The sequence below is a fragment of the Herpailurus yagouaroundi genome, unplaced genomic scaffold (genome assembly GCF_014898765.1).
Source record: "Herpailurus yagouaroundi ecotype Mexico unplaced genomic scaffold, PumYag 203, whole genome shotgun sequence".
NCBI lineage: Eukaryota > Metazoa > Chordata > Mammalia > Carnivora > Felidae > Herpailurus > Herpailurus yagouaroundi.
In genome coordinates this window covers 5704623-5730018 of record NW_024412434.1, presented here as the reverse complement: position 1 = coordinate 5730018, position 25396 = coordinate 5704623, and the positions used below count along the sequence as shown (strand labels likewise).

General features: G+C 34.6%; 1 protein-coding gene and 1 long non-coding RNA gene across 4 annotated transcripts in view; one reads left to right on the top strand and one right to left on the bottom strand.

Annotated features, from left to right (window-relative positions):
* ZEB1 (zinc finger E-box binding homeobox 1) overlaps window positions 1-25396 on the top strand; it is a 208867-nt gene that overhangs the window by 26563 nt on the left and 156908 nt on the right. The window lies entirely within an intron of this gene.
* Window positions 7981-24722, bottom strand: LOC121014650 (uncharacterized). 2 transcript variants are annotated; one of them, XR_005783330.1, is made up of 3 exons: window positions 24608-24722; window positions 9093-9241; window positions 7981-8194 (listed from the first exon to the last, which is right to left on the bottom strand). It is a non-coding gene; the product is annotated as an uncharacterized LOC121014650 (long non-coding RNA). The 2 variants fall into 2 exon arrangements; XR_005783329.1 differs by lacking the exon at window positions 7981-8194 and having other exon boundaries at window positions 8929-9241.

Sequence of the window (25396 nt, the reverse complement as noted above, 5' to 3'; positions counted from 1 at the left end):
GTATAGTATGTATTAATTATGCTTTTCTGTATAAATTTTGTCAACTCTAAAATAGAAAATGTGTACTTAAATATACTTAAGTAAATATTTAGTATTAAGTTAGTATTTCAGTTTTACAGTAATGAAAATTGAAAATTTGTGGATCTTATTCTTTTTAACTTTCTCAGGTTCTGATAATCTGTTTGAAAATTAAGAAAATGCTTAAGTTCACATGACTTTTAGTAGCAGAAGCTACTAAATCTTACTGGCTATAATTGATTAGGAGCCGTGAACAGTCATTAATTCTTAAAATATGAGAAGGTTGTAGGGAATCATATGACAAAAGAACCAGTTACCTTTACAGTTTGTTCTCTGTTCCTCAGGCACTTTGTTTCAGAAGAAAAGCTCCATTCAGCGCCTGGCGTGAACAGACCCTTACCGCCTTTTAGATGAGGATTGTAGGAAATTTCTTGCTAACTTGGACATTTAGGCTTTTTCAGGGTTATTTGGAACATACTGAGCTGGAGTTATGGAATGGTTGAGAACTTAACTAATTTTTTTTTGGTTGTTTTACTGAATCAGTGCTTAGTGATTATATGGTCTTTTAACAGATTTAATAAAGAAATATAGAAACTTAATGAGAAGTATTACAGGAGGTGATGTCCAATAATTTTAATATTGTAGAACATAGAAAATCAAAGTATTTAAAGATCTGTCTAGACTTTACTCGAAGATAGAAGATTTTTCTACCAAAAGAAAGTGTTTGGATTTTAATAATTTGGTGGGTGGAGAAGTGAGTTGTGGAGGTGGTTAAGCCAAGATTAACCAGTAACATGCTAAATATACAAATCCACAAGCATTTCACTAAATGATTTAGGCATTTTTGTTGACTGGTCTTTTCATTTACAGGGCTTTGAAGTCACTCCATTTATCTGTAAATTCATTTAGCTGAAGATTAAAGCAGACATTGTGATATATGAAAACAGTTTTGGAGGTTTGTATTATATAATGTAATAAGTTCCATTAAGGCTGTTTAAAATAGAAACATTAATTTTACCCTTGAGAATTGTTTCAGTTATAGGAAAGTAGACTGATAACCTAAAATTAATTTTTTCTCGGAGTTTGTCACATTCTTTAGCTAATATGGTGAATATAGACCCAGTGTGCTATAGGTTGTCCAGCTATACAAAACTACTTTCCAGAAGCCTTGATGTTTCCCAAAAATGTATAAAGACAAAACAAAACAAAATCTTAACACCTTATATGGGAGAGAAACCCTATTATGGGTAATGGCATTTATCTTGACTAAGCAGAAGACCTTAGTGACTAGTAGCCTACAAGGAGAGTGATCAAAGGTTTTTTAGCAGAGACAACCTTATTCATTTATAGGAATCATCATGTTATCAGGGAAATCAACTTCTCTAGATCTTCAGGAGGTTTTTGAAAATGCTGGGAAAGCCCAGAAAACTTTTCTGTGCAGGCTGTCGCAGAAAGGTGAGAATGTTTTCTTTTACTCCAAGTGCCTTACCACTTTTGAAAAGGATTTGAAAAAGACTGAGAGAAATGAAATACAGATTTTTAAATTGGAAAGGGAGTTAAAGAAACCCATTTGGTCTGGTCATTTTATAGAAGGAACTGAGAAGCTCAGAAAGTTACGTGATTTGGTGTAGTTCACAGAGCTAGTTTGAGGTGGAAGGTACAATTTCCTTACTGGGTTTAGTTGTTTAAAAGTGGGAACAGTCATTGTTAAAATGTGAGGAGGTTACAGGGGACTATATGACAGAACTACTAGTTAACTTTACAGTTTGTTCACTCTACCTCAGCCACTTTATTTCAGAAGAAACACTGTTCAGTGACTTGTGTGAGAGACTCTGACCTTCCTACAAATAGGAATTATGGGAAATTTCTTGCCAACGTGGGTGTTTCAGCTACTTCAGGTTATTTTTAGGAACCAGACAATTTTTCAGAATCCTAGTTAGGGAGACTAAATAGAAAGAGAGTATAAGAGGGTTGTTGATATATGGAAACCTTAGACCCAAAATAAAGATAGAATGATGTGAGTTTCTTACTTAAAATGTGACTGAAACAGTGCCTTTTGAGATGTTTTACCATTTGTCCTTAATAATCTATCTTAAATTAAATGGGTTTGAGGATAACTATTTCTTTTGGCAAAAAGTAAACATATAAGTGGAACTTCCACATATCCGTTTTCCTTTTTCTCTTTTTGAGATAGATAAGGCATTTGAGTGTTTTTATCTAATATGTCTTGATAAATCAAGAACAGAGCACTTACTGAAGAAAGTAGTGAAACAGTAACTAAAATAGAAAAAAATCCTGTTAGAAAAAAATAAACATTTTTTACTGTCTCTTTAGCTGATTATAAAAGGAAGCTTTTACAAGCTTAATAACTTTTGTCAACATTCACATAAGTCCCATTTGTGTCCTGTTTCTGCCACATGTCATGCATGTTCAGTAATGTCAATTGTCAGGTCTTCTTTCACTATAGGTTACAGAATAAATAAGTGTGTTATCAGACTTTTGAGTCTTAAATAATATTAATATCCTTTGCACTTTTTTTTCTGCACTGTCTGGTTGATGATAGATGCACAGAATGGTTTTCTGTCCTCAGACTCTGCGTCTTCTAGTTCAGCCCCAAACTTGGGTTTAAGATTAGGCAAGATTTACACATTTTTAAGAGTGAGATTTTTGAAAGGCTTCTATTGAAGATCACTGGAAGCTTTGATAAAGGATATTTAGTGGTTAATAGAGGACTTTAAAAATACTACTCAAATCACTTGGAAGATAATCATTCCAATTCTCCTAAGTAAAATGAAGTTCAGCTTTAAGGAGGGTCCTGAGGTTTTATTTAGGTTCTAGGAAATTTATTTTCAGTCTGGAGTGATTATCAGTGCAGGTTTTTGTTCCCTATAAAGTTCTGGAGAAAGAAAATGAATTGTGCAATGCCAATTAGAAAAACAAGGCAGCTGGGGGTGTCTGGGTGGCTCAGCCGGTTAAGCATCCGACTTTGGCCCAGGTCATGATCTCGTGATTCATGAGTTCGAGCCCCACATCGGGCTCTGTGCCGACAACTCAGAGCTTGGAGCCTGCTTCAGAATCTGTGACTCCCCCTTCTCTCTGTCCCCTCCCCAGCTCATGCTCTGTCTCTGTCTATCAAAAAATAAATAAACGTTAAAAAAAAATTTTTTTAAATAAGGCAGCTGTATCTATTGGAGATCATTTTCTCTCCCTTACAATCTCTTCTTTAAAATAAAATTCCTCTCTGGGGCGCCTGGGTGGCGCAGTCGGTTAAGCGACCGACTTCAGCCAGGTCACGATCTCGCGGTCCGGGAGTTCGAGCCCTGCGTCAGGCTCTGGGCTGATGGCTCAGAGCCTGGAGCCTGTTTCTGATTCTGTGTCTCCCTCTCTCTCTGCCCCTCCCCCGTTCATGCTCTGTCTCTCTCTGTCCCAAAAATAAACGTTGAAAAAAAAAATTAAAAAAAAATAAAAATAAAATTCCTCTCTTATTTTTGTCAGTCTTAATGTAATATAATGAATGTCAATGAAGAACTAAGGATTTGAGAAAATTTGTTTTGTGTACATTCATAAGTTTTTTAAGTTGTCTCCCTCTGCACATACACAGCACCACTTAACATAAGAAAGTTCCTTTTTTAACACTACTGTAAAATTTTAATAAACATTTCCAGTTGCTCCATTATAGTTCTTTTAATAGATATACCACCTCCTCTTATTATTGGCTACATATGTTCTTAAATGTTTTTCTGATTATAAATACCCAACAAGAATATTTGTATATAAAGCTTATCTGACAGTTTATCCCAAGATAGAATCCCAGGAGTGGAATTATTGGGCAAACCCTGTTAAGCCTCACAGTACATATTGCTAAAGTGCTTTCCAAAAGGCTTTACGCATTTTATACTCTTCAGTATGAATTTCAGGATCCGTTTGGGAGGCTGGTAGAAGACATGGAGCAGAGAGCACCAGATGGTGTCTGAAAACACGGTTTCTAATCTGTGCTGTGCCACAAACTAATTATGGGTATCTGGATTAATAACAGCACTTGTGTGGACCTCAGTTTCCTCACCGGAAATGTAGATGGATTTTAAGTACTCTCCCAGCTCTGATTCTCATTGGCTGGGGGGAGGGGGGGGAGGGGGGGGGGGGGGGGGGGAGGGAAGGGGGGAGGGGGCTTAAACAAGGATCAGTGCTTCTGTCTTACCAGATGATTTGTCTGAAAGGAAAGCAGAAGCAGGGAGAATCAGAGGCACCTGGACCACGGAGGGAGCTAGACCAAATGACAAGATATTAGGCTTACTATTTGGGTATTTTATCTGAAAATACTAGTCCAGTCAAATTATAGACACTTCTGTTGAGACTTAGCGATTTTCAAACAACTTTTTTTTTTTTAATTTTTTTTTCAACGTTTTTTATTTATTTTTGGGACAGAGAGAGACAGAGCATGAACGGGGGAGGGGCAGAGAGAGAGGGAGACACAGAATCGGAAACAGGCTCCAGGCTCTGAGCCATCAGCCCAGAGCCTGATGCGGCCAAACAACTTTAAATAGAGAATGAAAGTATAAGGATTTGTGTGTAACTTTTCTTTTTTTTTTTTTAATTTTTTTTCAATGTTTTTATTTATTTTTTGGGACAGAGAGAGACAGAGCATGAACGGGGGAGGGGCAGAGAGAGAGGGAGACACAGAATCGGAAGCAGGCTCCAGGCTCTGAGCCATCAGCCCAGAGCCTGACGCGGGGCTCGAACTCCCGGACCGCGAGATCGTGACCTGGCTGAAGTCGGTCGCTTAACCGACTGCGCCACCCAGGCGCCCCTGTGTGTAACTTTTCAAAAGAAGTTGCATTCTCTGTGGGGGTTATAGGTTACAAATGCCTCAGTCAAAGCCAAAAAGAGAGAGCAATGACGATTCAAACATTCACACAAAAGGCAAAGTGTTTTCATATTTCTAGAGTAAATTATTTTGTGATGAGAAAGGGGGCAAAAATTCTGCATCATCTCAAATATGTAAAGAGAAGGTGATGGGCATAGATTAAACCTGATTATTTCTCTTTTCAGGAAACAAGTACCTTATCTAACTGCCTTTATTCAAAGGCTTAATCTCTATTAATAATTTAGGCAACCAAACATCATTAATGGTTGTGAGGGAAATATGACTCTAACTCGGCTATGCTTATCAAGAACCAGACGACCTTCTAGAGATTTCTGTAAAACAGATCTCGATGACATTATCACCAATGGAGAAAGGTTTTCTTGAGCCAGTTTAAGATACTTAATTATTAAGCAGACACAAATAATAGTAGTAGTAAAAAGGCTGATAAATGGGCATTTTTGCAATTGGGTTTCTAAATTAAGAGTAACAAAAAAATAGGGACGCCTGCGTGACTCAGCCTGTTAAGCATCTGACTTCGGCTCAGGTCATGGTTGTGGTTCCTGAGTTTGAGCCCCTCATCAGGCTCAGTGCTGACAGCTCGGAGCCTGGAGCCTGCTTCAGATTCTGTGTCTTCCTCTCTCTCTGCCCCTCCCCCACTCATGCTCTGTCTCTCTCAAAGATAAATATTTTTTAAAAAATAACAAAAACATAGTTTGTTAATTCCTAATATCCTCCGATGAAAGTTATTAGCTGATTTTTTTGGTCTTTTAAAAATTGACACTTCTTGTCTGATTTATAAAACTTATAAGTTAGAACTATAAATTACTCTGTAAAAATATAATTTACAAAGTTAAAAATGTTTGCAAGTAGAAAAAAAATCAAGCTTGGTAAGTAGTGATAGTTTTTAAACTTTATTACTCTTTGAGTTCACTTATTTAGAGTTCCCTGATAGATTGTTAGAGTTGGAAATAGTGAGTTCATTGCTTGACTGAATAAATAATTCATATGGCACAAAAGCGGCTTTTTCTTCCTCCCCAGTCCCTTTCTCCTCCATTATATTCACTTTCTCTCTTTTAAAAGGATCCTTTACAGCCAAAGAGTAACTTTGTGTGAATGTGCAAGGGCTTGGGCATTGCTGCAACCTTAATGTTCACTGAATATCTGAGGTCAACCTAAGAAAACGAAATCTGTTTTAAATGTGTATTCTCCAGTAGCAACTGAAAAGATATGTAGTAGTTATAAATCATTAGACCTTACCCTTATGGTAAAGTTGCCTTGGGAGTTCCTTTTAGCAAAATACATTTTTCCTTTTGGATATAGTATTTTCCATAGTGTCTGCCTCAAAATAAAATTGAGTTTTAAAATTGAGTAAATCATTGAATTTCTTCTAGTTTTTCAGAAATCTTTTTAAGTAGATGAAATGACAGAGTTAGTTTGGTAAAACATGAGAGTTGTTTTTATTCTTTATGTGATATTTTAGAATTCTTTATATTGTAAGAATTATAAGATTACATTAAATATGTGAAATTCCATTTTTCTACCTTTTATTATAGCAGCAAAGTAGGAATTATGCCAGGTTATTTTCTCTCTGCTGTTTAAATCATAAGAGACTCTGTTTTATTGGATCAAAGCAATTGTCTATCTAAGTAATCTCCTTGTCAATGACACCACTGGAGATGATGGTTATCTTTCATAAATCAACTATATTCTTACTTTTTTGTAATCAATTAGCATCTGCTATCCCTAAGAGTATCTAAAAGAATTTTTTTTTAATTTGTGTGTACTCAGCATATTTCATGGTATAACAGTACTTTCATATAATAGATGTTTAATGTAAGACAGTAGACTGTAATCCAGACCCTGCCAACTGGAAATATTTATGAATATTTGGTATTTTGCTCCTTCTGTGGTGTGTTGCTATTTTAATTCTTCTTTGAAGAATTTTCTGAATAAGATAGAATGTTTAGTATGATTTAGTGCTGTATATTTTATTGCATACTATTCATATGATGGTAGTCTATAATACATAGGCTAAGAAATTTAATCTGGATTATCTATTTTGATCTAACCAAACTCTGCCTTGTTACCTATTTGTCTTTCTTTTTTGAACTTAAAGTGATGCCTTCTTATTTTCTTATTTTAAGACTTAGTGATTTGTCAGTATTAACTTTATCCATAAATAGTCCTTGTCATTTTATGACACATTGTGATTTTAAGCACTGAACCCTACTGGTTTTTTTATTTAAACTAAGAAACTTAACAGGAACCCATGGGGGAGGGGAAGGAAAAAAAAAAAAAAAGAGGTTAGAGTGGGAGAGAGCCAAAGCATAAGAGACTGTTGAGAACTGAGAGCAAACTGAGGGTTGATGGGGGGTGGGAGGGAGGAGAGGGTGGGTGATGGGTATTGAGGAGGGCACCTTTTGGGATGAGCACTGGGTGTTGTATGGAAACCAATTTGACAATAAATTTCATATATAAATAAAAAAAATAATAAACTAAGTGTAACCTTTTTTTTTTTTTAAGTTTATTTTGAGAGAGCGAGAAAGTGGGCATGGGAGGGGCAGAGAGAGAGAGAGAGAGGGAGAGAGAGAATCCCTAGAAGGCTCTGCACGCCCTGTGTGGAGCCCAGTGTGGGGCTCGAACTCACAAACCCTGAGATCATGACCTGAGCTGAAATCAAGAGTCAGACACTTAACTGACTGAACCGCCTGGGTGCCCAAACCCTTAGTAATTCTTAAAGCTTAGGCTTTATTATGTTTTTTCACAATTCTATTTCAGTCACAGAAACCAAGTATATTCTGGTTTTTATCGGCCATTTAAGTGCTGACACTGGTATTGTTGAAATACATTTCTAAGGGAAATAGTGTTTTACTTATCAGTTGCTTCATAACAAACCACTCTAAGGTTTAGTGGCTTAAACAACAGTTAATTTACTATTTCTCATCATTTTAAGGGTTGACTGGATGAATCTTCTGCCTTGTGTGGCTTTCCTTGTAATGCTAGGAAGGCAGGGCAGACTCAAACGGCCTCCTCACATGACTGGCAATGGATGCAGGTTGCTGGCCCCTGGCCCTTAGTTTTCGGTAAGGGTGCCTCTCTCTGATGTTAATTGGGCTCCCTCGCATCAGGATAGCCAGATTCCAAGAAAAAATGTTCCAAAAGGCAAAGGCAGAAGCTGTAGCTCTTTGAAGGCCCAGATTCATGAGTGACCCAGAATCACTGTGCCCATTCTGTTGGTCAAAGCAGATCACAAGACCAGCCCATATCAAGAGGAGGGCAAATTGGTTTTATTTCTTGGCACAGGAAATCACACTATAAAAGAGAAAGTGGGATGGGACATACTGTTGTAGCCAACTTTGGAAACTCCAACTGTATTGAATTTTTTTCTGAGTTTAGCTGTTGGCCATTACCACGTTTCACAAACTGGTATATTCAAGCACATGAGGATTTGTATGCTGACTTTATAATAGAGTCACTTAACGGCTATTATTTACTGTTTTCTCAACTCACATAGTAATGTTAACATCACAGGAAAATTTACCAGTTAAATGAGATGATTTGGAAGTACACAGCATAGCGCTGGAAATTCAGTTACTCTTACCACACCTTTCCCCATGACCTTCATGTTTAAATAATGTATATATTTGTGATGATAGTACTTAAAGTATAATTTTAGTGATGAGTCATAATTTATCTAAAGTCTTATCAGCCTTATCAAGGTATATTGATGGTTCCACTTTGAGTAAAGTTTATAACAGCCACATAATTTATAGGTCTTCTAATTTAAGCATCTGTTTCATGCAAAATTCTTTATAAACTGTTTTGTATGGGCTGTTTACAATGTAATGAACTGCTGATTGGTAAAAATGTTTAAAGAAGTTTGCTGTTCGTATTTGCCATAGCTCTACATTCTATTCTACCTTACATTATGCAGGGAAGTCTTGTGACTTTTCCTAAGTGGTCTTTCTGGGTCATCTTCCAGAATTTATTTACAATCTAATATATAAGTCCTTTGCCATAGGGATTAACAAACTGAATCAGAGAAAGAAGTCTGAAGAGATATATAATTTTCCAGTGGTCCTTTATAAGGAGGGCGTAGAGTTACTATACTTCCTTTGCTTAAGGAGCATGGTACTGATAGGCAAAAATTTGGTTCTGTTTGAGTCACGTATTGTTTGTTTTAGTCTCAGTAGTCACCAGTACCACCAACCTGTCATATTGTCAGTACATGGTTTTGGTCACCAGGTAAGCAAGTCCTAGAAAACCGGTACTACTTGTATAAAATAAGTGAAAGCCCGTGTCCTATTTCACGCTTGAAGATCACATTGAAGAGGATATTGATTTGGCTTTAAACAATATCTGCAAAGACACAAATAAAATATCACATTAAATATAACAGACAATTGAAAGAATGGAGAAAGACATAAGGAAGAATTTTTGGACAGTAGTAATGATTACATATTAGAACAGGGTTTCCAGGAGAATATTTTAAATAATTAGACATATGACAGTGTTCCGGATTATGTGGGACATGCTAAAAGTGAGAACAGAGTGAAAGAAGTGGAGTCTGTTTTGGCAAGTCTGTCTACTAAAAGGGGAATATTTCATTTCCTCTAAAAAATTAATGACATTAGAATCTTGTTTCATCTTATTTTTATGCATAGATTTTATAGGTAATTTTTGGGAGAAGCTTTTATTAAGTTTTATGTAAAGCATTATTTTTTTGTACACAGCACACAATGGGCACCTATTTGTATGGCACATAATTTGTGGAACGTATTCATGCATATTACTATATTTTATTCAAATAAATCAGCAATTGTAAGAGACATCCTTTGATTTAATAACATTTTCCTCTCTTTTTGGAAAAAATGAGACACTTTTCTTGTGGGAGGAAGGAACATTCTATCTGAGGATTATTCTGAATTACTTTTAGCCACAAGCATTACAGCCACATGCTACTCTTGACCTCTAACACCTTTAGAATTGGTAGCATACTTAAATTTATGGCTTGGTTTCCATTTCCTATTTAATTAAACTTGTAGCTTTTTTTTTTTTTACTAATTATATTACATATTATTAGAAGTTAAGTAATTTCTCTTGAAAGTCATCCAGAAGATCTTGATGTTAGGTTAAAACTCCACTGTATATGGTTCTATCTGCAGATAACAGAGGTGACAAAAGGTACATTCTTGGTCATGTCTAAGTTCGCACTTGGGTAGGCAGTGACAAGGTATTATAACGTGTAATGACTGGCAGGTTTTTCTGATATTTACTCTAAGACTCCTCTTGATTTGAAAAATATTAAGGTGAAAAAGTGTACTAGACTATTTCATTTTCTCCCCCTCCCAACAACTGCATAAGGAAGACAGATCAGGTGTTCGATAGTGTTATTAAGGTATAGAATCCAAGTGTTTGAGACCTAAAGTCACACAGTAAGTAGTAGATACGGGACTAATAACCAGGTCTTCAAGACCTCCAGATAAGTGTATTATCTACTGTACTGTGCTGCCTTCTCAACAATAATTTAGTTATGGATTAACTTCAATTTTAAGAGATCCATTATTCAACAAATATTTATTAAATGCTAGTATTGTATTCCTGGAATTACATTAAATTATATTGCAAGACATTAAATAAAACAATTAAGGTCTGTGTTCTCATGAAACCAAAAACTTTGGAAAAAACTGAAATTAAATAATTACAACTAAGATGAACAGTAAGAGAGAATTTACAGGGTGATACTAGAGTACGTAATAGGCAAACCTAACTGCCTGGCATGGTGAGGTAGTATTAATGGGCAAATCAGGCAAGGACAAGAGAAGTAACTTTTAGGCTTAGTTGGGAAGAACCAGCATGAGTCAGAGAGCATTGCAGGTAGCAGAAATAGTGTCTGCAAAAGCAAAAGAATGGAAAGGATTCCAGTATTATCTGAGCATTGAGAAGGAGGAGAAATAAAGATGGAGAGGAATGTAGGAAACAGATGATATAATCTTAGTCTGTATCCTAAAGGATATTGGGAAGCCTTGGAAAGGTTTTAAGTAGAGGTGTAACGTGATTAAATTTTCATTTGAAAAACATGAATCTGACTGCAGTGAATATAGAAGCCTATTGTTACAAGCTGTTTGTGTACATGAGGTTGGAGATGATGGATACAGCAGTTGAGTTGGAGAGAAGGTGATAGACTTGAAATATTTGAGGTAGACAAAGCCTAGGGATTTGACAGAAATACAAACCCAGTATTATTGTTATTCCATGCATAGGATGTGTGCAAAATACTCTCCAAAATCCCTTCAATAACTTGTGCTTGAATGTTAGGAAGTGACTATATTATATAATTTAGAAAGCATTATTCCTTAAGTAATTTGTGAATTGAGCTAATTCCTATTACTTGATTCCATTAAATAGCGTAGGGAGAATTTAGTTTCAAAAGAGAATTTGTCATCTTAATTTATATGGTAAAGCATATAAATAATTTTATGTACATATATAGTGCATGTTACCTTGTTCATACCACTCTTTAGTCAGTATCAGACTTGAAAGTTGACTGAATATTTAGGATTCTCCTATTCTTGATTGATTGGTTGAAACTTAGAAATTTAAACCATTTTGTTTCAAGGAACATTCTATTAAGAAACACTTTTTTCTTTATAAGTTATTGCTGGATCATTGGTTCCAGAAACGGGCTCCTAGTTAAATTAGAAGACTCAAGAGGAGAAAATTTTGGAAGCCTGCTTCCCTGAATACCTTATGAACTGCTTTATTTTCTTGGCCAACAGTATCTTTTGTGCACTTAGGGGTGTTATTATCTGCTGTATTAGGAGCAGCAAGTCAAATAATAAGGACTTCTGACTGTGAAGAATTAGGCCATTTAGGGACATATGGAGACTGGACTTGTAGAAAGTTTATGCTTATCTTAGTGGGGAGAGGGACAGCCAGTATTCTATTTTCACTTGATTGTGGCCATGTAAGAATTAATGCTGATTGTTGCCAAGTTTTTTAGTTTTTCAAAAGGATCCTAAAATACACATCTTTATGTGAATTAGTTGGTAACTAATTCAGCTGTTTTAAAAATACTCTGTGACTACTGTGCAAAATATGCCTGTGAAATATATTTGGCCCAAACATCTCTGTTTTATACCTTCTGCTTTATAGAGGTCTTCTATATTTGGGAAAAGATCAAAATTATTTCTAGGCAAAGGAAACATCAAAATTAGGAAGGAAAGAAAAAGAAGAAAAGAGGAAATGAGATATTATTTATAAGAAGTACAAAACTAATTATCTAGATGGTATTTAGTTTAAGTTCAAAGAAAAATTCACTGTCCCCAAAATAATTTTATAAGTTTCAGAGCATATTTCTAGCAAATTCAATGCTCTGAATATGCATGACTGGGAACTCAGAGTGGGATGGGAGTGTATAGGGTACAGGGAACCAATCAAATGTAGATGAAAGTCTAATGGTTCTCTCTTAAACAGTTAGGAGTAAAGTACAGCAAAAACAAGAGACCTGTGATATCAGAGAAATCACACTATAGCAATCTGAGTAGATCAGGGACTCATTGCAGTACTGTATTAAAAGCATAATTTGACTTTTGTATTAATGATCAAGAAGAGGCTCAATTGTTTTTTACATTCTGATATTTTGAATACTGCCTTCCAATAACATATATAATATACAATTGTTATAGGCAATTAAGAAAATACAGAAAAATAATATATTTATATTATATCTTTATATATATATATATATATATATATATCTTTAAAAGCCAGGAATAGGTAAAAATAGGTTTTATAATTTTCTGAAAGTATTGAGAACTTGGCACCTATCGGTTTTCTAAAAGCTAATTCATTTCCAGATTCATCTGATTTTTGACTTAAAAGGATATTAATTAACTCATAAGAAAGCACCAGAAGTGAGTTATTGCAGCAGACATACATTGTTAGGTTGGTGGCTCAGTGATTTCTTAAAGGATTCAGTTTGGCTTTCTGTTCTACTTTTTCTACACAGTATTGGTTTATCCCAGTGTTGTAGTTACAGAATGGCTACCAATTGCAATCAGGATTATATGTTTCTTTCAGATCCAAAGAAGATAACTTCACTTTCAAAGACATTATAGCTTTTTTTCTTTCTCTTAAGCAGTTACCCTTTACCTTCACCCCTGCTTGCTTCTCATTGACCTAAATTTGTCTAATTCTAAAACACCTAAACTAATCATTGGCAAGGGAGAAGGGACTTACCATAATAATGGATTAGACTAATTGTGGGCTAGACTGGAGGCTCAGGGTCTGTCCGCTTCCCCTGAGGTCCACAGGTCTACTGGGGGAGACTTGGATACTGAATCAAATCGTGGATCATTAGGAAGGAAGCACTGGATAAACACTCAGTACTGTCGCTACAGGTGCATTAAGGAGCATGTACTGTCTGAACTCTTTGCTTACAGGAAGCACCAGCAGCTTTCCCTGTCACTCCCAGGAAGTATGAGGTGGTGTCTGGTGGGTCTGTTCTCTGTCTCCTGTTCCAGCACCCTCGTTAGCAGCACTTTGATAGCTACTGAGGAATTTTTTTCCAAAAATTTTCTCGACACTTAATAGACAACTCTGTAGAATGAACTGTGTGGGCCATGAATGGAACAAACTTAAGTTTATATAAATAGTTTCTTAAATAAGCTTTACTTTACAAAGGGTATATTCTCCTTCTGCTCTTCAGAAGATTTTTGTACCATGGTCTCAGTAATAGTTTCATCCTTATTATATGGCTATAAAGGTGAAATATAACTCATGGGATTACTTACAAAGCAAAAATACTTGCAGTTTTAAAAATCTCTGTATAGAAAATGCTAATTGTATATTTTTAAGCACCCATCATTTGGACTAAAATATTTAATCAACTTAAACCATTTCTTTCAGTTTTCAGATTTTTAGATATTAGCCAAATATTGAGTATCTGGGTCACACTGTCATTACAAACAAATCTAGGCCAAAATGGTTTATGCTTCTCAGTTGCCAGCTTAGTTCCTCCGTTTCCCTTTCAACTAAACTTTACTTGTTTTTGCGGAGTACTGTGTTCTTTGTATGGAACTGATCCTCTTTTGTCTTTTTTCCCCCCTAAATCAGGGTAACAGAGCACATAAATAACTATGCTTTTGGCTGCTATGTTTCAGAATTGTTCCTGTACAGGGGCGCCTGGGTGGCTCAGTCGGTTGAGCGGCCGACTTCAGCTCAGGTCACGATCTCACACTCCGTGAGTTTGAGCCCCGCGTCGGGCTCTGTGCTGACCGCTCAGAGCCTGGAGCCTGTTTCAGATTCTGTGTCTCCCTCTCTCTGACCCTCCCCCATTCATGCTCTGTCTCCCTCTGTCTCAAAAATAAATAAACGTTAAAAAAAATTTTTTTTTAAAAAAGAATTGTTCCTGTAGAAAGGGTCACACGTGCTAAATTATGTACTGCAGTGATAATTACTGTGTGAAACCTTGCTTAAGATGCTAGAGAAACTGGGTTTTGTTACAGGAGCTATAACATTTCTTAAAGAGTCAGCCTGTACACCGTCTGGTATTGAGAGTATCAGAACTCCTAAAGACCCTCTGATAATGTTAAATGTGAATTTGTTCCACTTGCCATACTACATGGGGTAACATTTTCTTCAAGTTAAAATGAGAAGTCTTCAGTGTAATGGTACAGAGAGAAGGGAAGAGAGAGGAAAAGTATATTGGAACAACAAATATTTCACCTGCATTTTTGAAGTAGTGAGGCTGTAAAAGTCTATTTTGAAAGGAGCATAGTGTATGGCAGTTTGTGTTAATACAGGGCCCGTAGTTTTCTGGTAATTAAGAACTTCATACTTTTTGGAATTTTTAATACTGTTTTTTCCTCCAAATTTATAATGCTTGATTTCACACTACTGTATCCTGTTTTGAAAATACAGAATGATAGCATGTATACTTCTTGAAGGTTTCTAGATAAAATAGTTTATCATCACTGGATATTCAATTAGTACATTTCCAGATAACAGATGCTTCCCTTCTTTGCTTGCTAAAATCTTTCATCTCAGCCATTCTTATTGGAAAGTGTCTTGGAAAGCCTTTATGTTTTAATGATTCTGAATTGTTGATGAATATTTGTTAATACGGTGTCTCCAGGGGCTACTGAGGTATGTCATAGGGCCATTTGTCCTTAACAGCGAACAGTTCTCCATAGCTATTGTTCTTTTGCGTATTGTTAAATGGTGTTTCTATTTTTCAAAGCTTGATATTAATTCATATGGCTACTAGCATGCAGAGAAGGTATTTGTGAATAAAGAGAAAGAAGGTTCTTAATGGGCTTGAAGAGCACTTCAGTGAGGGAAGTACTTGGATTTTATGATGTATTTTATCTCTCTGTCTCATGAACCTGCCCCTTTGTGCCCAACACCCCCCCCCCCTTTTTTTTCCCAAAAAGCGTGGTACTTGGCATGTGTTCCAGGTAGTTACTGTAAGAGATATGGGCTTGGATTTTGAAGCTAGGCAGACACTGAAGACGATTATAACTGGATCATTTAATAGCACCAGAATCTTAGGTTCACAGGTGGAAAATAGGCAATAGGCATGTTATACTTCTATCTGAGGGTTGTGAGGATTAAAAATAATGGATCTTAAATCTAGTGTAGGAGATATCTTAACAAATGCTAGTTCCCTGTATGTTTTAAAATTAATGTCCCACTTACTTTGGAAATGACATTTGCCTACTTCATTCAGTATGATACTATAATGATTAATGAGTCAATATCCCTAAAATACAGTAGCTTGTAATATCTCTTTAATCAGAAATAAATGATATCGGACAAGATTTTGTTGATTAATTTGGTTGATCATATGAATAAAATAAGGTGGAATATTTTTGAAGACTGAAATACAAATTCAGAGGCAAGAAAAATATTTTTTTAATAAAATGTAGGAGACATTTTTTTCAGCCAATAGGACGAATCATGTTGAAATATTTTGTTGATATCTCTCAAGAGTTGATACACTACTAGTGAGTGCTGTTTCTTTAATGCAGAGGTAGGTGTTATTCTATAAACCATGTAGACGAGTTAAAAATCTCGCAGAGTTCTCAAGACCATTTTGTATTTACCCTATTGCAGCAAGTTCCAGTAACCTGAAACAATACTACATGGGTGCTCTAGTAAATCACATATTTATTGTTACAAAATTTTATAATTGTCCATAGCTTTTAATTAACCCATTTACAGATCAGCTTGTAAGGATATCATTTGCTTAGTAAGTACTCTAAATACACATCTAGAGCCATTGAGTTTTGATGGTATCAGAGGGAAGAAACAAAAAGCCATAGCCTCTGCCTTTAAGGAGCTGTCTCACAATAATATGAACACCTTGATTGAGAAGTTCCATAGATGTAATGTGATGAAATACTACAAAATTGCCTATTAAAAACTTCCCAGAAATACTGGGAAGGGAATGGTGAGTGGGCTGGAGGCAGGGTTTGAATGAGAATCAAAGATGTGATTTAAAATTTTTTTATGTTTAAGAATGATGTATGAAATTTAAAGGTGAGTTAAGTCTAAGAAAGCAAGGATTCTTACTTCCAAAGGAAATAAATGAGCTTTATTGAGATTTATTCATAAATACAGACATGTGATTGTTGTGGTAGTGGTAAGTTGGAATTAATTTGTTTAGCATCATTGCCTGTTCAAAAGAGTTTTGGTGAGTGATGAAAGAATTTAGGTGTTGCCTAAGGAGTGGTGAGTGATGAAAGAATTTAGGTTTTGCCTAAGGAGTACTCTAACTTTTGAGACCAACTGAACTAAAAAGATGTTGTGTTTCACTAGAAGCATCTTATGAATTATGACTGAATAGACAATGAAATCTCAGTTGAGTTAGTGGCCAGCTTTTATCCTTACAACTAAATAAATCTAAGCAGTATTTTGACTATTTCTTTTTATATTTCCCATTTACAAATATTCTGAACCTCTCTTTCTGACCATTTATATATAGTTGGCATTAGTTATATCACCTGAAACAGTCAAGATAAGACTTATTTCTAATGCTATCCATGTAGCATGCTTAAATTGCTAGACAATTTATGAAAAATGGGTAAAAGAGGGTGCCAGGAAGTGAAAGAAAAATAGAAGTAATATCATGGCAAATTCTAGGAAATTGTATTTTTTTATAAAAAGATTTGATACATTTTATATATTCCTCAAACCCATGTTCTTAGTCTCTATGAGTTTGGTGTAAGACTGAACGTATGCTATAAAGCGTATAAAGAAAGTTCAGTTTAATCATACAGCTTTATCTCCCTAACTTTATGCGCTGGTTCTTTGCATTTGCTGGGGCTGATTATATGAGTGTTTGAGATGTAGTTTGGAGGTTAAAAAGTTGAAATCTTTCTAAGAAAATTACATCTTTTTCTAGATACAACAGTTTCTTTCCTTGAATATAGTAATAAAACCATTTGTTCTTTAAGGGTCTTGATTTTGCTATTGACTAGCTGTGTCACTTAGCACAAATAATGTCATATTACTGGAACTGTTTCCTCATTTATAAAATTAGGGATAATGTTAAAATCTAAAACTCTTACAGATTAGTAGGACATATTTTATCTATGATAGATAGATAGATAGATAGATAGATAGATAGATAGATAGATACGAACACATTGGCAGGTCCCTTGCTGTTCATTATTGCTGGAATGTGAAACTGGTTTTGTTGTGTCAGGATCATTATCGATAATGTTATTCACACCAAGCAAATCATTCTGTGCTTTTTTTGATTCATGATTTTATTAATCTCATGGTACGCTTCAGGATTATGTGTCTTGTATTAAAAATTAAGTTACTGCCATGATGATTAGCATTACTAGAGTGAGTGACATAAGCAAATTTAAAATTATTTCTCTTCTACTGAAGGCCCATTTAGAAAAAAAAAAATATATATATATATCCATCCAATGTTCTGTAATTTCATTTGACTAAAGAATGTATCTTTGGTCTTATTCCAGAGTAAGGACAGGACTACTTCTGTAGCTGTATTCTGTAATTAATTTTTGCTTTGTGGGTTTCATTAGGCTAAATAAGAATAAAATGGTTGTATATTTTCTGCTTTAAAAATGTTCTTGCTATAAAGTCTTCTCAGATCAGCCTCACATATGACAAACTCATTCAAACAATTTAAGCTGCCCCAGTGTATTTGTTTTTTTCTTGAAAATCTCACCACTTCTATGTCTTTCTGAGCTGTTTTTCTCCTTCCTCCACCCCCATGTTATGTTTTGTATTGTAAACTTGCTGAGAAAGGAATTTCATCTTTTCTCTGTATCTCATAGTACCCAGGAAAGAATTCTGTTAGTCACTGAATAGTTTGCAAATGTTATTACTATTGAGGATTTTGGATTAAAATTATTGAATAAAACAGAATAAGCCTTTTCTAGGATATCAAATTGGGGGTCAGTGTGATTAACTCAAAGACATGGCAATTTTGTTAAGCTCTGGACTTTGTGCCAAAGTTACTTTCTCTTGATTTTACCATAAATTGATTATTCACCTTATATTCTCTCTTACATAATGCTTTTGTATCAGGATATTGATAGCAGAAAGCCTGTCAGGGTGTAGGTTGGATAGATGTACATGTGTGTGTACACGTGTGCTCGTGTATGTGTATGAGAGAGAGTAGGCACATAGAATATGTGAGAATTGGGGTTACATGTTATGGTTAGCATTCTAATCTGAGTATTACATAACAATCTAATTATGTGTACTTAATTTTAGACTATTATACTTGACCTTCAGAAATAACTTTTAATCAGTGGTAAATGCAATACCTCAGGACATGTTTTTCCATTCCTTTCATGTTTTCCTTTTAGCTTTATTCTGTTGTATATTTTCCAAACACTTAAATGGTCAAGGATAAAAAAATTATTAAAATGGGTCAGATTCTGTAACTAGGCAGAAATTATTGGAGCTCTGTACTATACCTTAATCACATATAGGAACAGTTTAATATGCCTAATATTTGAGAAGCATCAAAACAGACTGTGAAGCTCAACAACCATAAAGCTTCATGGTTAAAAATCATATATAATTGACAACCTTTACAAAGATTAGCTGTAATAATTAAGATGAAAAGAGCCTAAATTTGGTGCAGAAAAAGGGCCGAGTTGTTTTTGAACTATAATTAAAAGTTAGTGTCCATACATTTTTGTCTTCTCAGTATAAACAATATTTGCAGGCAGAGCATGTCTTTTCAGTGTAACCTTTAACTTCTTATGGTACTACAAGTAGTTGATGATTTAGTAAATACTTTATGAATATAGATGATACTATCAAAATGTTTCCAAATATTACAGTTAATATTTGGAGTCAGTGTTTGACAGGGTTCAAGTTTGCAACAGTACAGTTTATAGATATATCATTGAATAAATGCCATCTTTATTGTGTGTTAATTTGGGTAATAAAATAATTGAGGGAACTTTGTTAGAAAAAATTAGAAGTTCACTTAAAACTGTTCTCGGATGATACTAGAATTTTAGAGGTTTTTTTTTTTTCTTTTGTCCTAGCATTTCTTCTTAAACATAATGATTGCTTAAAAGGATAAATCAAAGTCACTCACTTTATTTTCCAGTTTAGAGTCATTGCTCATTATCAGTTGGTGGGTGTGGAAACAACTTAACGAAGTTTGGGTAATTTAGTTTCAGTTTAAATTCTCAACTGGCAATTGGCCGAAAACTCCCATCAGAAGACGTGAGCATCCAAATGTCATTTTGTGATTTGGCTACTGTCTGCTTGAATAGGAAGGCCCTATCAAGAAAAACTAATGGCGTGATTAACTATCAAAAGAAAGTCAATGGTAAGAGTTTTCATTTAAATTATAATGTGTCTGTGTGTGTGTGTGTGTGTGTGTGTGTGTGTGTGTGTGTGTGTAAAGCATACCATTTATTATTTGAATTAAAATTTTAGAACTTTAAAAATCTAGGACATAATGCGAAATGTTTGAATTTATATGTCTGTGACTTACATTTGTAACAAAATACATGCAAAGAATGGTTTTATAGAGATTTTATATGCTTAATGTTGATAAGAAGACTAATTAAAAGTGTAAAAAATAAGTTATATAATTCATAATTGTTTACCACATTCAGGGTTTTTTTTGTAGAGAACTAGTTCTCTTTAAAAAAATAGCATATTATAAATACTGCTTGTATGAAGTTTAACCTTTTTAAAAAATTTATACAAAACTGAATTTGTTAGTTTCATATATGCTTCTTACAAAAGTAAATGTCATAAGTTTTGCAATAAAATAGTATATTGATCTCTGTTTTGTTTTTTATGTCCGTTATAAAGTGATGGGTGGGGAGAAAGAAAGTATATCATATAATGAAATCCGCTTAGTTTAGCATTAGGTTTTTAAAACTGTATCATTGCTACAACATCTCTGTGGAAAATACTAACTTATCAGGATAGATGTTTAAATGAAGTGGAGTATCTGTTCATAATACAGCACACTGTCAAATTTTGGTGACAAAATTCTGACATCTCTCCCCTGCCTTATACACATTTGCATTGAGAATATAATTTAAGTTTGGCTATATTTTAGTATGCTTCAAGTGACTTTAAACGTAATCTTTTTATTCTCTTTGTATTTGTTTCCTAGATATGCCTTGATTTGGACATCTGTGTCCTCTCAGATTTGTGATTAGTCATGTTAACTTTGGACAGGAGTGAAAGTAGTAGCTTATAGAGGTTAAAATAAAAACATTTCTGTTTGTCAGAGCTTATTTCAGTATTCTCATGGACACAGATAACTGGAAATTGGGTGTTGAAGCTCAGATATTAATAATATATTGTGATTTTTGTTGTCACACTTACAATTTTTGAGATTGACATAGTTTGAGTAATTTGTCTTGCTCAATTAGAGGTGTCAAAATGATGGTAACTGAATGTGACCATATTTTTAACTATTTCCTAGAGCTTAATAATAAACATACAGGAATAGCACATGTGGCAAGCACCTAGCACAGCATCTGTCATTATGTAAGCGTTCAGATGTTGACAGTGAACTAAGATGGCAACATCTGTCCTTCAACCCATCTACCTAGTAATTCCAGTTTTTAGAGATTGTCTGTTATGTGCCATCCATTCAGCTAGGTGCCAGGGATAAAATGTCACAGTTAAAAACAGAGATTCTTTCTAACTGCTCTTGAACTTCCATGTAGATAGTAATTACAGTGTAGAAAAATTATGCAGACAAATATGAAATTGCAACTGGAACCAGTACTATGAAAGGGCAAAAGTCACTATGAGAGTAAGAAGCAATATGGTGGGTGTGTAAAGCACAGAACCCATACATTTACTTTTTTTTTTTTTAATTTTTTTTTTCAACGTTTATTTATTTTTGGGACAGAGAGAGACAGAGCATGAATGGGGGAGGGGCAGAGAGAGAGGGAGACACAGAATCGGAAACAGTCTCCAGGCTCTGAGCCATCAGCCCAGAGCCTGATGTGGGGCTCGAACTCACGGACCGTGAGATCGTGACCTGGCCGAAGTCGGACACTTAACCGACTGCGCCACCCAATTGATAAATTGTTTTAACTTTTAAAGTTTCTAATTCTATTTAAATGGGTATCTTCTAAGCAAGTGTGCAGAAAGACTTTTTGGAGAAATACATGTTTTATGCTGCTAGTCTATTTTCTTAGATTTCCAAAGAATTTACAAGAAAATAACATCAAGAATTTAGTCAACGTAGCATTCTTATGTGAGAAATTCTTAGGGGATGTGTTATTTCAGGATTGAATAAAGTGAATGAGGACCCTGATTTCTTCAGCTGAATTTAAGTTAATTAAAGGATGTCAACCATAAAATAACTACTCTCCACTCTTAGCAACTGTTCCATTCTGTTATCAACCTAGTACAGGGATTTATTTATCACTCATTTACATCATTGAGTTGTTACATGTAGACATTTCTTAATGACAATATGATTTCCTTAATCAATTTTTATCCCTTTTTGAAAGAAAAGAATGTAAAATTTATGTTTCTTTTATAAATTTATTCTAACACATATATTCATTAAATTTTTGCAAATAAAAAGGAAGAGTATTTGGATGCCTAATAAATGTTTACACTTTTTCTATGGGACACAGAATCTCATCTAAGGCAAAGACACAAGTGATGTTTGAAGAATTATGAAGTTCGTTTTTTTATATGTTAGATCTGTCAATATTTTTAGTTTTTTAAATGTTTATTTTGAGAGAGAGCATGCATGAGCAGGGGGAGGGGAGGGACAGAGAGAGAGGTGAGAGAATCCCAAGCAGGCTCCATGCTGTTGAGCAGGGAGCCCCACATCGGGCTCCATCTAACAAAGAACCTTCAGATCATGACCTAAGCTGAAATCAAGAATCATGCACTTAACCAGCTGAACCACTCAGGCGCCCCATCTGTCAACATTTTTAAAAACTCTCATTGAAGACAAGCTTTTCTTTATTCATCTGATAGTATAAACAAATTGAATGCAATCTAGTATGCAATGAAAATTCAAAAAGCTTAGTTTTACAATAGAAATGATCTTTGCCTCATTTACTACTAAAATGTGTAAGCTATTTAAAGTATTCAATGAACATCTTTCTCAAATAGAAGAATCAAAATTAAGTCCATTGTTAACTTTTTACTTAAAATTATTATGTTGAATTTCATCTCTGCAGTGATGTCTAAATTTATTTTTTCCTGGATGTATTCAAAAGAAGGTCGCCAACCTCAGTATTCTGATTTGAAGTTCCTAGCTCAAATACGTAGGCAATTCCACTTAACAATGCTAGAAGAAAGAAGTCCTCCAGGAGTGTCTTGAGGGAATTGTACCTTTCTGTGTAACATGCCTTACAGCGCTCATGACATTACATTTTTTTGACAGCTCTTTTTGCTTCTATGCAGTTAGCTTTGATTGGTCTATGATATCAGCTGGATGAGCATTTAGCCATACAAAGATATTTTATTTTAAAAAAATTTTTTTTTTCAACGTTTATTTATTTTTGGGACAGAGAGAGACAGAGCATGAACGGGGGAGGGGCAGAGAGAGAGGGAGACACAGAATCGGAAGCAGGCTCCAGGGTCTGAGCCATCAGCCCAGAGCCTGACGCGGGGCTCGAACTCCCGGACCGCGAGATCGTGACCTGGCTGAAGTCGGACACTTAACCGACTGCGCCACCCAGGCGCCCCCATACAAAGATATTTTAAAAACATAGATAGGTATACATCACAGAATGAAGATGATAAATTACATTTATTTTACTGAAATCAGTAAAAAAATAGCCCTTGTTTCTGAGCAAACAAAGGTCTACCAGTAGTTAATCAGTTTTTAATTCTATTAACAAACAATGCAGTATCTGCTTGAGCGCGTATGTCGTAATATGATGGCTTCTGTTTAGAATTTTGGAGCTACTACTGTCAGAAGAAATGGTGATTAACAATGGTATTGAATTGGAAGTTTGAGAAAGGAAAATTTTAATAAAAGTTATTGTTCATAGTTGTGAGAAGGAAAAGAACATTTTTCAATTCATTATATAAGGAAGAACCTTTTAAATGTGGAAAATAAAATGGAGTGCCTTCTAGAATTCATTCTTTTAAGAGTCTTTGACAGAAGTTTGTAAAGAAGGAATTCTTGCTGATAACAATTATAAGTATTATTTGGAGGAAATTTGTGGCACATCTTAAAAATTAATATAGTCATATAAGTATATAAAATATGTGAAATAGATGTCAATAGCAATATTAAGCTACTATTTATGGTGAGAGCTTTACTAAATAAACAAGAGATAAAAGAGCCAATCCAATTCATTCATTCTATAAATTCTTACTGGCAAATTGCTTTATGTCAGGCATGGCATTAGGCTTTGGAGATATAGTCATGAATAAGACAGATGGGACCCTATAGTTTATACTGTCAGGGAAGATAGATATTAAACAAGTAATGACAAAGTTTAGTGCCTTGTGACTTTATAAAAGCAAAGCAGGTCTTTCTTAAAGATACCTTGAGAATTGATTTCTAGTATGCTGATCATTTAATCAGCTTACTTCATGAAATAAAGTGATTCATTTTGACTTAAAAATTGAATAAAAATTCTTTGGGAATCAGTCTTAGAAATTGGTAGAGACTGAAATAGTCTTGATTTTTATGTAGCTTACTTAAAACAAACTATGGAAAGACCTTCAAGTTTTTGAGTACCAAGAAATGTGAATATAAGCAGAATAAACTCATAATGCCTCATGTATGTCATATACTATAGATCATTTAATCAAATTATTAAAGCAGTTTTACATGAAAAAATGTCAAAGTTGTAATGGTTAAGATGCTACACTCTGGAGTCAGACTGGTTGGATTTAAATATTAACCCTGGCATTTACAAGCTTTGCAATTTTAGGAAACTTGTATAACTCCTCTGATCTTCAGTTTCCTCATCTGTAAAATGGGGACAATAAGAGTACATACCTTATAGAAAAAATAATCGTTTGATGTGTCTAGAGCAATGTCTGGCACATAGAAAGTACTTAAAGGCTCCACATGTTACAGTTAACAACAATAAGAACAATGATGAAATAATTTCCTCATATCAAAGTGTCCTGCCTAATTCACCGTGTTGCGCCAACTGAAGTAATTTCAGAATGTTGGCTTAAATATATAGGTGTTACACTACAAAGAACTATTACCTTTATTACTGCTAAACAAAATGTCAGTGAGAGTCTCACTCAAGTTTTGGGCCCTCTTTAGCAGCAATACAGCAATCACTCAAAGGCCTCCATAAATTGCATCTCCAGGACCAAGGTTGTCTCAGCCTTTAATCCAAGACTCAGTCCATCCCAGGCATCATGGAACTGATCTTTCTTGTCTAAGAAAAGAAGTAACAAAGATCTTATTTATCCCATGGGAGATGAGTCTAAACCAGATTAGAGTAAGTTTGAGGAGGAAATGACTATGTTGATATTAAGTATTTTTTCCATGCAGATATCTAAAGAAAGAATTTCTTCCTACAATAGGTCTGCAGTATATTTGTGACATTTGTAAACTTAATCCTTGTAGCACTACTTGTTACTTTACTTACATTAGAAAACAAATTTTCTTTCATAAAATGGTCATATAATTCATTACTACTCCTATATGTAATTTGTGAAAATATTTTTAAATTTATAAAAAAATATTTTTATGTCGACTTTCACTATGTCTTTTAGTTTGATATCCTAGAAAAATGTAAGAGTTAAATAATTTTTGCTGAGTAATTCTAGTTGGAAAATGACTTCAGGGTGAAATTTAATATGACCTTTTCTTTGATCTATGATTCTGTGACTTAAGTCTACATAGGTAAAAGGAGAACTTGTATATTTGTCGATTGATTCAGTTATATAATAAGTGCAAGCAGGTACTCTAATGAATTGTTTTCATATTAAATATTTGAGTTAAATCTAATGTATTTCATAACCGTCTTGTTTTTGTTTGTAATATGGGAATATTTTTCATTGTTAAGATGCTAAGTGAGAGAA